Raw genomic sequence first — 12,121 nt, forward strand, 5'->3', positions numbered from 1 at the left:
TTTGAAGTTAGGGGTTATGTGTGAAAGCACATTCCCAGGGTTCGTCTCACACCCACAGCTGACTGCTTTCTGTAGTCCCACCAGGATGAGCCTGTTAGTGAAGGCCACATGAAAGATCCAGCCTCAGGACATCTGCCTGTGCTCTGCTTGCCAAAAACTGGATAAAACTCTGCTGCTGCTGATGCTCTCCATACCTTATAATGTTTATTACAAAGCCAGGCTGTTTGAGCAGGATGTAGGGTACGGAGCTGGAGTTAATCCTCCTGTGCACTCTGAGTACACTGAGCCATCCCACAGCACATGATCATAGGCAGATTTTACAGTATTCAAAAATTTTCTCATGTCCCAGTTGATCACTGTGACCTAAATGAAATTTAAAAGGAAACATTCTCATCTATTATACAAAAACTCTTCTAGAAAGAGAGCTATGCAGATTTAGGGGATTGGGATGGCCAAAATCCCCATTAATTTTCGGTCTGACTTTTTTGATGCTGGCCTCATCAGTGTATTTGAAACATCTGAGAAACTGAGCTTGCAAGCCAGCCTCAATAGCACACAGGGAGAAGGGAAAATGGCTCTTATCTTTTGATGTACTGGGTGCTGCTGCAGAGCTGTTCAGTTTTCAGATTCTGGACTGGCTCAGGGAGTCATTTCATTAAGTGCTGTCAGTGCTTCAGGACCTCAGTAAATGGGCCCTTAACTCAGGAGCTGATCTTGTGGGAACAAGAAAAAAAAAGAGAAAATAGTAGTAGTAATAATAATAATAATAATAATAATAATAATAATAATAATAATAATAATAATTACAAAGAGTTGTTGCTGTTGCTTTGCTGTTATTGCTGTAGTTATTGTTACTATTCTAAAGTGTTAATTTTAAGGATAAAATTTTGGAGATTTAGAGAGGGTGATTGCATCGATTTGCTTTTTGCTAGAGAGGGATTTTTTGCTAAGGTACATACAGAATCTGCAATACATCAGTAAAACTTTTGTGTGTGTGATAACTTTTTTCATCCAGGACTGGCAAATCCTGGTTCTTTATATAGCTTTTAAATGTAAGCCAGGGTTTATGGATTTCCTCTGTGAGCTTATGTAAGTACTTTTTCTTTTCTGCACCTTAAAACAAAGTCAGGATTATTTGTTCTTCTAAGCTAGTCCTTCCTTCCGGGAATGACAGATTTTCCATTAGGGAAAAAGCCCTGCATGGAAAACTTTGAAGGAAGAATGCCTTCTCACCCTGGTAGTAGTACGTAGAAGAGGCAAATGACCTGAAGCTGTGGGGCAGAAGGGAGCCGTGATTAAAATTGTTCCCTGCCCACTCACTTCCCCCTTCCCAGCTAGATCCTCCAGAGCAGAGGAAATCAAGAGCATCCATGGGAAAGGGAGGAGGAAAAGTCTGTACCGCTGAAATTCTAACTGCACCTCCCATCTCCTCATGAGGACTTACAGCCTTCCTACTTCTCTCTAAAGCTGATTGCAAAGAGTTAAACTGTTTCCATATGTCCGGTTCCAGAGTTTGTAGCCTTTGGCAGCCCCCGCTGCCCCCAGCTGCAGCTGCTACCTGTGTGTTCCTGGCCGCCCGCCCCTTCACGCGTGTGTGAGCGCCCAGACCCGCGTGTGCACACACGTGTGCTCTGACCTCTGGGCCAGGGCCCCACCGTGATGCTGAACCCCTCGGTCCTTCTTGGGGGAGATACCAATTCAGAATAATTTCTCCCCCCTCCTCTCTTACACTCACAACTGACCATGGATCATGTCAAACAATATACAACTGAGAAGAATGCAAATAAACCTAAGTCCATGTAGCCCAGCAATGCAGCTAGCCGCCCACTTGTGAGATACTGAACTGCTGTACACATGATACACAAAGAACGCTGGCTGGTTTCACCAATCCCTTCTGACAAAAAGAAAAAAAAAAAAAAGAAAAGACCTGATCCTTGTCTTTATATCAGTGAGGTTGGAGTTCTTGCTAATAAAGGAGCTTTTCCCATGATGCAGTGTGATAAGGATTGGCCTACATGTAGCCCAGCAAGCCACTGCTGATGTTTTCTTGATTAGGTGTCTTATCTTCCATTGAGCTGCATCTGATGAAGGTTGCTGACAGCGTAATGGCAGGAAAAGCATCGGACAGCTCCATAAAATGGCAGCTTTGCTATGACATGTCAGCCAGGACGTGGTGGATGGTAAGTTGGTGTGTTAACTTTTTTTTTCTCTCCCTGGAAGCATTTTTTTTTCCTTTTCTGAACTCCTCCTTCACTGTTGTAATGCACGTGCTGCAAAGTTCAGAGCTCGCAGTTTGCGGCTTCAGCTCAGTGACTCTTCAGAGCTCCTAACTCACAGGGAGATAGATAAGGTTTCTCTGCTGCTGTGGGGGCATGGGCCTTCTCATTAAAACAGCAGCAAGTACAGCATGGCATTTTTCTTTTTACTTTCTCCCTTTTATTTCTTCTCCTCCTCAGCTCTCTCTCCTCTTTTTTTCTTTTTTCCTTTTCTTTTTTTTTTTTTTTTTAATATTCCCCTCCACCCTTGCTCCCTGTGAAATGCGAATTTTTCAGTTTGCCAAGCTACTTGGTATGAGAACGTGGAACTGGAAGCAGTCACGGAAAAAAAGAAAACAGCCTTGTCACATTGCTCTTGGCTAATTGTTCTTGAGTTGGTCTTAAAAATAGAGCAATCTGCCTCTTTATTCTGTTTCCTCTGAATAATTATTTAGAAAGTGTATTGTATCATGTTGTGAGCAGCCTCCTAATCACTATGCGATTGTCCCCCACGCTTCTCTTTAATTTGGAGTCCTCCTCCCTACCAATGAATGCAGTAACTGGAGCAACTACTGATTGATATGCTGCTTGTCATAATTAAATTTAGTTAATGAGGATATGCATATTCAGTCCATTTTTTCTTTGTTTGGATGAGCATGGCTTTTTTGTTCATATTTATACAGCTGCAAATGAAAGCGGAGAGCTGGAAAAAAAGCAAACCTTACTGAGCTCAGGGAAGGGTGGACCCTGAGAGACAACTTTTTTTTAATGTTACCAGGCAAAGGAGCCCAAAACTTTACTTAATCAAAACAGTGGGACCAGGAGAAAGTATTCTGGGAATGAAAACCTTTTCTCCTCAGCAAAACTACATGAAATTTTCTCCACATACGGATTTTTTCACTTGTGGACAATGGTCTCTTGTATGCAATAGCCATGCCATGAAAGGGACATTCGGCTGGCTTGCATTCCATTGTGAATATTAATTTCATTCTTGGGTTGCTTTGTCTGGTGGCATATTTTTATCCTTTTCGTTCCTTCATTGATTGCCTTTGCTTGTTTGTCTGGATAATTATAATGCTTACTGCGTGTGCTGCGTTTTTACAATTAGTACAGTGCTGGGACAATGGGCACTTTATTCTTGGGCAGTGGGTCTGGGGAGCACCAGTGGAGAGCACATCCCAGTGCCCGGACAGAAGGCAGGTTTCTGATTAAAACTGCCTTCCTGGACACTGCTTTCCAAGGACTTCGTTATCTTTCCAAAGGTGGATGTTGATACGTGCCTTCAGTGAGGGTATCAAACCTGAAGGGAGTATTTAATTTAAATTATGCTTATTGCTTGTGATTGTTTCTGTAGTTTCTGAGTACAGGGAAGAAGAATTATTCTGTCTTTGCTACTTGTTGAACTATGGGGTAACTTTTAAAAGAACAGTAGAATGTTCATAAAAAGCTATTTTGTTAACTTGCTATTTTGCTGGGGGTTACACTGTTTAGTATAATCTTTCAATTCATGTTTAGATCTATAATCAGATTTTCTTCTTGTAATTTTATACATTATTGAGTAGAGCTGTTAAAGTGACTGACAGTTGTTTAGACATGGACATTATGAAGGGTTTGCAGAGTGTATTTCCTTAATATTGCATGTGTGAAGGCTTGCTTTTATTAAAGAGCACATCTTAAGTTTAATATAGTGTCCACTAAGGTTACCTTTCAGTGAGATGGCATTGCTTCCAAAGGGAAAAGAAAATCAATACTTTCACTGCAGTATTTTATCCTGAGTGGTAATCTGTAAAATACATGTAATATAAATGTTCATTGTTTTGAGTGTGTACTTCATGCACACTTTGGAAAGGGAGTTTAAGAATGCTTGACTGTTCTGTGTAGGTAAAAATCCAATGATATTTTAGCTCTGCATTCTATTTTGCATCGTATTTCTAACTCACAAATTCACAGCTGTAAAATCTGAGGTAAACCCGTGTGCGCACTACTAATATGAATTTTTTTCTCTCAGAAAAGAAAAACCTCATGCTGCAATGCCTTAGTATGAAAAATATTATCACAGAGTTCATTGTATAATTATTTACAGTACATTCTTGTCCAAAATATGTAGTGCAAGTAAAACATTAAGACATCTGAGGGGAAAAAACAAGGAAGACAGATTTTATCTTTCTGCTTCTGCTTTTCTTGAATGATTGTAAACACAGAATTGTAAATGCCTTATGTGGAACAGGAAATATTGCATGAGATGGTTACTCATAGTTATAAAAAAGTTTATTAACAAATGTTATTATGACAGACATCATTATAAACTTAGTGGGATTTTACGACACATAAGCTGTGTATAACTATTTGCATATAAATATTGGTATCAAATTCCATTTGAATAAATCTAGAATATTGGCTTTTGATAACTTTAAAGTAATTACATTGAACTAGTCTCATCAAGACAGAAAACATTCTGTCTTGCTCTTTAAAGTAAGTGGAATGACTGCTAAGTTTTTTAGGGTGTTTTTTGTTTCCTATCTCGCTGGTTTTTTCCTTCATATTCTTTTATTTGGCTGCAATGAAAACATGTGGTTTGTCAGGGAACAACCAAACAAAGATAAATTACGCACTCTCCATCCATGTTCTCCTGAACACAGACGTGTTTACTAAAACACAAGAGGGCAAAAGTTTTAATGAGAATACAGTGAACAACCAAATGCAAACAAAACTAAACTTTTAATATACTAAATATCTGAATATATAGAAATCTGTGAACTGATTTTCTCTTTCTCTTGCAATTGTGTAAATATGACCATCTTAGTTATGCATCATATTTTCCGCATTAAACTGAGGGAAAGGATATGAAGTGAAGAAACAGAATCTGTCTCTATCAAGTGCTGTTCAGTTCAGTTGGGAAATAATCTAGAAACTTTTTTTTGCTGTAAAATCTCCACTGAAAATGTGAGGAGGAACGCTAATGAGGGTGACTGAGAGAATGATACCCATAGAAAAACTAGATATTTTTTCATTGTCACTTCATTAATGACAAAGGGCTAGTTTGGGATTATGGTCATAATCAGGTTTTGTGATTGAATTCACAAATTTAATAGTTCATCGCTTTACAGGTCTCAAAATTAAAATCCAAGTAGCTATTTACATAACTTTATGGCACTGCTAATAAGCTCTTGTGTTTTTATTGAGGGAAAAGATTCCAGATATTTACATCTAACATGTCCCTTGAAAGCTATTTTCTTAAATCTGTGCCTAAGTCTGAATTGATGTTGCTGGTTTGCAGATCATTTTCATGCAATTTTATAGGGGGAAAATACATGTTCTAAAGAAAAATCTCTTCTTCCCAATATCAAAATCCTGCTTTTGTGCACAAATTTACATGCCTCTGCAGTAGAGATAATGAAAAACTGTCTTTTCAAACTCTTGGGAAAAAAGTATTGGAATCACAGTTTTTATTAGGAAAAATTAAAAACTTCTGATCTACTGTAAATACTGCACATTTTGTTATACTTAATGGCTTGATCTGATAATCAAAAACATCATAACAAAATTTTGGAATAAAAAATCTGTCATTACAAAGTTTATCACTTTGTATTAAGGCGTATTAATGGGGTAAATAATCCCAAGTGGAGGTTAAAATAATAACAATTTAGATGCTATATTTCAGCATTAAAAAGAATTATTACAATCCTAAATTTATTAGTAAATCCAGGTTTTAATGTAATTTTTGGTTTAATACAAATGTTAATCACATTCCAGGGGAGTTGCAGTATGTCAATATTTTGCAGCAGCACATCTGTGCGGTTTTCTAATTTGGATTAAAATGATATTCATAACACAACAACTCCATCAGTTGTTCAGATGTACAGCTTGTTAATGAATCCTTTGTTCTCAATAATGACTTTTAATTAAATGATTTAGAAACAAATGTCAGTATAACTGTGGACATATTGAACATGCTGTGCTTATTCATGGACCTAGAACACCAGATCTTAATTCTATAAGTTTCAGGGAGAGGGGTGGGTAGGAGGATATGAGGTTATATCCGTAACCAGTTGTTCACTTGTCTTTACATGAAAGTGGCAACAGCATATACAACATACTGAAAGATCATTTGCTGAATGTCTAATAGTTATTCTGAATGAGGAGCCACAAGGTATCTTTTTGAAGATGTGTTTGTTAGGCTTATGAGACAGTATAACTGTACAGTTTTTAGTTCTTGTTCAGAACCATTGCATTTCTGTCTATAAAAAATCTTTGGCTCAGCTACTCTGTACAACTGGACAACTCAGAATAAATTTGTTTAAAATCAGAAGGGTCTGTATGGAGAACTGTAAATACTGAATGCATGTTCAACTCTATTGTTAAGTGGTTTTTATTATGGAATGGGGGAATAATCTTCCTTCATCAAAAAAACCACCAAACAGCACAGTAGCAGTGCACGTACATTTACACACATACTAACACCATGTGCTAATGTAGAATTAAGGTGGTTTTGACCACTTTCCATACTCCTTCATTGCTGATTTTAAAAAATGTGTCCCTTTAAAATGTGTGCCAAGAAATATATATTTGTGCTGACTAAGAAGCACATACTTCTCTGCCTCCTCTCTGTCTTTAGACACATGTTATGCCTGTGTTTCCAGTTAGATTTGTTATTGTGGGGTGTTTCGCAGTGCAGCACCTTCTCAGCAAAGTTACTTTTTCTGCTTGTGCTTCATACTTTTACCAGGACTCTACTCTGGGAGGCTGATAGTGCCTCCCTTTGTCTGCTCAGTCTGGCAATGTTAATTTTTTTCTTACGGTGAAAATGGTACGTCAACAGTACTACAGACATTAGTTTGTTCATAGTTTATTAATTCATTAGTTTGTTCATAGTGAAGATGTGCTTGTGACTGTGTATCTAAATGTGTGGGTACTGTCCTGGCTTAAGGCACGATCCAAAGTTCACTGATACCAGGAGAAAGCAGCTATGTAATTCTAAAGCATCTCTCTACAGCATGGAAAATGCAATTGTACTTTCAATAATGTCCTTGAGATTTACACAACTGTAGTATTCAGGATGTAATTAACTTTGGTGTTTTGTGTATCTATTCAATTGTAGTTTTACTTTGTAACTTCTCTGAACGTGTGCTATGACTGAGGAAATGTGGGTTCCAAATAGGCAATGGCACCTTGCTATACCTGATCCTTCCGTAGGACCTGCAGAAATTCTGTGGAACTCATAATAAAGTTGCTTTTTCTGTTCTGGAGTTATCACTTGATTCTGTCACTTTCTTTTTTCCCCCCAGATATTTTATTTCTTTGCTCCATTAAAAAACCAAATATATATATTATGTGAAAGGAGGTTGTTTTCTAGCTGGAATTTATGGCCTCCAATGTTACTTGATGATGATTGAATCCAAATAATGAAGAAATAAAGCTGATTTTTCTATGCTTGGTGCTAACAGACTGAAAATTTTGTCAAAACACATTTACTCTTTAAGATATATTTTCAGGATCCTAGTGTAAATAGTAGAATTACAATCTTGAATGAACCAAAAATCAGGAGAGAAATGGAAGAGCTAAATTAAAGACAGGTGAAGCTTTCTGCAATTTCTTTTTGCAATTTAATTTAGAAACAGAAGCTACTCATAGAAAAAATCTGAGTACGTCATTCCTTTAGTAATTGGACATAAGAGATTGCTGGGGGTTAGCTACAATTGTCATTGAGATTAGAGCATCAAGGCAAAGATAGTTCGAAGAAGAAAGAGTTTCATTGAGAACAAATAAAATAAGTTTTTTCAAATCTTCCAGCCCAATAGTGTTAGAAACTAGCTTTGATTTTCTTTTCAAACTGCTAATAGCAACATTAACACGTGCTGTGATGCAGTGGTGCAATTAACTGTCTTAAAATTTTTACTACTGCTGTTCAGAATTCAAAACAAAACATAGCCGCACCAAAAATATTTTACCAGATCTTTGTAATGCCATCAAACTGTCCCTCTGAATGTTCAATGTAATTCCAAAGTTTTTCTGTCCTTGCAATAGAATGCAGTGATAGATATATGTGGTTAAACCTAGGTTCAGTGTCAAATGTCACATCTCAGATTGTCATTGTGGAATGTCAGTTTCTCAAAGATGTTCAGCACTAATGGAGAGATTTTCTATGCAGCATCATTTAAATAATGACTCACTTCTTAGGGCATATGGAATAATATTACCTTCCAGTGGAAGTGAACTTAATTCTTTGCAAGTCAAGGAAAGATTGTCCTTAGTTTGGTTAGACTAGATGTAAATTTTCCCAGTGCTCAAGAAAGTGAGACAGAGGGGTTTTAATTTCTTCCACGTAATAAAGACTTCTGATTTATTCCATGTAATAAATTTGAACCAATGAAGTTATATGATCTTTCATTTAGGGCAAGAAATCTGTAAAATAAAGCTGTTACCAAAACCTATTATTTTGAGAATTGTGGATACAATACAGGGGCTAAGTTCCCCTTAAAAACGAATTGAGGATCAAACTGAATTTTTTAATACTGTGTCTTTAAACTAAACCAGTTAAATACTTGAAATGCTTTAACTTCCAATTATGGCACGCCAAGCTGTCCCGTTTAACCAGTCATATTCCATTTCCTCCAGCTGACTTGTGTTTGCTTGCTGTAACTACCTTATACATGTTTTGAGAAACTCTGCTTTTATAGCACCTTTAAAAATCACCTGTTAAAGGATATTAAACAAGATTTTTTCACCAAATAAATCAGACTGTGCTTGTTCCATGCACAAAGGCATCATTGTGCTACCTGACAGTGAAAGTTCGTGTCGTTTCAGAGACCACTGAGATTTGTTGCACTGTCCTGAAGGTCTGATGGGGTTTTAATCTCTCAGAGCACCTCTGCAGCCACACTGATGTTTCTTGAGCAGAGTTTACTGCCTCAGCATCCCAGCCACAGCCCTGCTTCTGAATGAGTGTTTTTATATCAAGGCTTTTTCAGTGGAATCCTTGAGGGTACTGGGGGGACATGGTGGTTTGTTTTCTGCTGGCCAAAATATTGCTGTGGTCTGTTATTACATCAGCCATTGCTCTCACAGAACTGTCATTTCTCTGGCTAAAGCAGCAATGTAACACCCTGTCATTCTAAGAAAGGGGGATATGGTCCACGTAAGTCTGTATAAACATATTGTCACGTTTCGTAGCCTGCCAGTCAAATTTATTTCTGAGTGCACTTTCAGAGGCCCAGCATTAGGGGAAGGTATTAAATGGATCTGACCCAAAGGCTGCCGTTTATCCACCCAACAGCCATGGCAGAGGCAGCACTGGCTTTCACTTTACACCTGGGCTTGAATATTGGCTCTGCAAGGGTATAATGCAATCCTAAAGCCCAAGAGTTTCCCATACTTGGTAGTGATAATTAGCAAGTTTGAGAGACAGACAGTTTGACAGACAGTTTGAGAGACTCTTGGGGCCGAATCTGAACTCAGTTAGCCATTTGCTGAATTCGAGTTAGTATTGAAGTCTTCAGTAGTGATTTCAGTTCATTCCCACCAACAAGTTTTCACTTTAATCCTGTTAATGATGTGTCTTTCTCCTACTTCATGCTGTGACTTCTCATAAAAATCTATTCTTTTCATTGAAATTAGTTACCCTCCTGGAAATTATTCCAGAGGGGAAAATGTTATGAGTTTCTTAAAAGCCTGAGACTGCCTTTAGGTTAGGATTAATAGTCAGTGAGAGAAGTGAGTTCTTTTATTCTTTCTCAGGTAAAATTACACTCTGGTTAATGGTGCTGTCCAAGCAAAATCTTACTTTAGGGAGTGCAATGTGATTGTGTTAATAGCAGTGAAAGATAAGTTCTGATTTACTAAAAGTCTTACCCAAAGTTAATATCATACAGTGATCTTCAGACTGCTTCATCCAGACATATTCTTACATGGTGATACTGGAATTATCTCAAGTTCTTTCATGGAAAAGTAATAGGGAATAATATAATTTATTTTTAGTGTTCTTTCACAAATCAATAAGCAAACTATGTATCATTTACTGACAGAATGTCTATACTTGATAGCATATAGATTATTCAGGCCCATTTAATTGCCTTATTGATGCCTTTTACCGCAGCAGAAATTGTAGAGGGCTTTAACTCTGAAAGATGTTTTTTACTTCTTGGAGTGAATGATATTACTTACATGCTGTACTCCCTGGTACTTCTGAGACTGTGTTTGCCAATCTCTACATCCCAGCTGATACTGATGTGTAGCTAAAAGCTTCCTGCTATCTGATATGAAGGTTGTCTCCTCCTTGACTAATTTCAGTGACTATTTTAAATTTCTGTACGCATTGTCAACAGCAAAATATCCATGCAGAAGTACAATATGTGACAAGTATGAAAGGTAAAACACCTGAAGTGGCTCTTAGGCAATTTCTCAAGTAAAAGGCCTGATTTCATCTTGCTCCAATTCAAACCGCTGCATCTAATAAGTCCCAGTAAAGACAGAATTGCAGTTTACCTGTTTCAGACTAGGTATCCTAATAAATAATTTTTCCAAAGCATTTTGGAAGTAATTTTAGATTTTTCCATGTGCCCTCAAATGAGTTGCATAACATGATAGTCCTAATAACTTTTGTTGTGCCATTTATATGCAGATAGTTTTAGATTTGTTTCCTTTTGACAGCGTATAATATCAGATCTAGAGTGGTATTTTTCTGCAGTAGTTTGCAATAAGAAACTTGAAAAAGTACAGAAAGAAATATGAAATGTGTATTTTGACTATAAATAGGATAACTGTCAGTTTAATTTACTTTTTTACTTCATATGTTGTTGCTAAACTTAATTAAGACAGACTAAATTGGCTATTTGAATGAAGTGAAAAGAAGGTTGTGTTCTGGAGGATATTCAGGTTAGGTTTCTTAGTAATTCCACAACACTGACAGCACCCTTCAGTAAACATTTTTATACATCTGATGCTCTGTATAGGCCAAGAGTTAGCTGGAATATTAAAATAGGCTTTGATATGAGGAAAAAAATTGTGCAGAATTGTTTTGCTGCTGCTTTGTGTTGTCGTCCAAGATATGGATGGTGATTTGCCCACCCTTTACTGCCCTGCATTCTACAAGTTGATCACAATTAACATGGTGCTTGTATCTTGTAATCAGGAGGTCTTGATACACAATGATGAATGTATCAGAGCCTTACTTTTCCTATCTGTGTGCTACAGTTTTGCCAACAATAATGAGTTGGAGATGAGATTAACGCATGGAAGAATGAGTAAACCTGTACACTAGGAGCATAATTGAATCAGGCAGAATGTGACAACGAGCATGCTAGAGGAGTTTGACACGAAACAGGGACAGATGAACAGGCTGCTAAATCGTGCACATGTACAGGGCTCCACTTTGCTGTTATGCTTTAAAGATTGGCAGTCTTGGTGGTACCATGTTCATTACCACCCAGCTTTCCTGGCTGAGTTTCCCTGTGTGCATTGTGAACTCAGACAGGCAGGAGCCCAATGCTGTTTTCCACACAGGATGCTTTTTGGCGGCAGGTTGTTTATATATCAGAGCATCAGGAATTGCTGCAGCAAGGTTTGGGAAACGGGGTTGAAGTGTAACAGCAAGCAGGTATGACTCTAAAGCACATAATCAGCTTCTGCAGGAAGAAAGGAGAAGCTGGGTGACTGATGGCTTTCTGAAAAAAAAAAAGCTGCTCAGGTTTCTCCTGCATTCCAGGCTGGAGTGGAAGAGAGAATTCAAGGTTAGCAGTGAGCCACAGAGTGCTGATTGCTCTGTAATGGAAAAAATTCAATTACGTGAAATATTAGACTCATCTCTCTGTCTTAGCTCTCCTCAGTCTATTTAGTCAGGAAAAAAAATGAAACTTCTCAACAGATGCCTG

General features: G+C 37.6%; 1 long non-coding RNA gene across 7 annotated transcripts in view; it reads right to left on the bottom strand.

The window, feature by feature from the left end:
- The window catches only part of LOC108962605 (uncharacterized), a 66,603-nt gene that overhangs the window by 5,150 nt on the left and 49,332 nt on the right, over nt 1–12,121 (bottom strand). For 5 of the 7 annotated variants that reach the window (XR_007780556.1, XR_001991279.3, XR_007780557.1 and 2 more), the window contains one exon: nt 195–713. The exons of 1 other annotated variant lie outside the window; for it this stretch is intronic. This is a non-coding gene — a long non-coding RNA (uncharacterized LOC108962605). Of the gene's footprint in view, nt 1–194; nt 714–10,103; nt 10,187–12,121 lie in introns of all 7 variants that reach the window. One more of the 7 variants, XR_007780558.1, reaches the window with a different exon arrangement.

Source organism: Serinus canaria, chromosome Z (genome assembly GCF_022539315.1).
Source record: "Serinus canaria isolate serCan28SL12 chromosome Z, serCan2020, whole genome shotgun sequence".
Taxonomy (NCBI): Eukaryota; Metazoa; Chordata; class Aves; order Passeriformes; family Fringillidae; genus Serinus; species Serinus canaria.